The following is a 541-nucleotide window of genomic DNA, read 5'->3' as shown; positions in this document are numbered from 1 at the left end:
CAACAAACAATTTTGAGTTAAAAATTTAGAGATTACATAATGTATCCTTTTCAGATAAAAATTCTATTCATGTGAAAACAACTCATAATGTGAATAATTTTATTACACATTATATTTTTTATAGTCAACTTGGCGAGTGTTCGGTGGGCGTTGTTGTCAGCATCTAAATCATCCCTTAGTTTTGCGAATGCTTATTCGCATTGTGGTGGAACGCACGAAGAACAGAGAACTACTAACCAGATGAGAGGAATTGTGTATTATGTTGGAATTGTGTGTTTTGGTCTCTATTCTCTATTGTCCCCGATATAACTTGCTTTATGTGTTTCAGAGTGCATTAGCGGCGCGTACATTGCATTTGCCTTGTATACGGGAATGGAGTCGCGGTACCTATATAACACAAATATACTAGACTAGTGTAACTAGAGTAACTAGAGTTTCATGGCATCGTACCTTAAGTAAGGTGACCATATTTTTTTAATTCAAAACCGGGACGGCAAGGTCTTTTAGCTAAATATCTCAAATATGATTTTAAAACAATAGA

The sequence above is a fragment of the Ctenocephalides felis genome, unplaced genomic scaffold, assembly GCF_003426905.1.
Source record: "Ctenocephalides felis isolate EL2017-DRISC unplaced genomic scaffold, ASM342690v1 CF-g0.4_SCAFFOLD_00845, whole genome shotgun sequence".
NCBI classification, from domain to species: domain Eukaryota; kingdom Metazoa; phylum Arthropoda; class Insecta; order Siphonaptera; family Pulicidae; genus Ctenocephalides; species Ctenocephalides felis.
The sequence above is the reverse complement of the archived record's forward strand: the minus strand, read 5'-3'. Positions refer to the sequence as shown.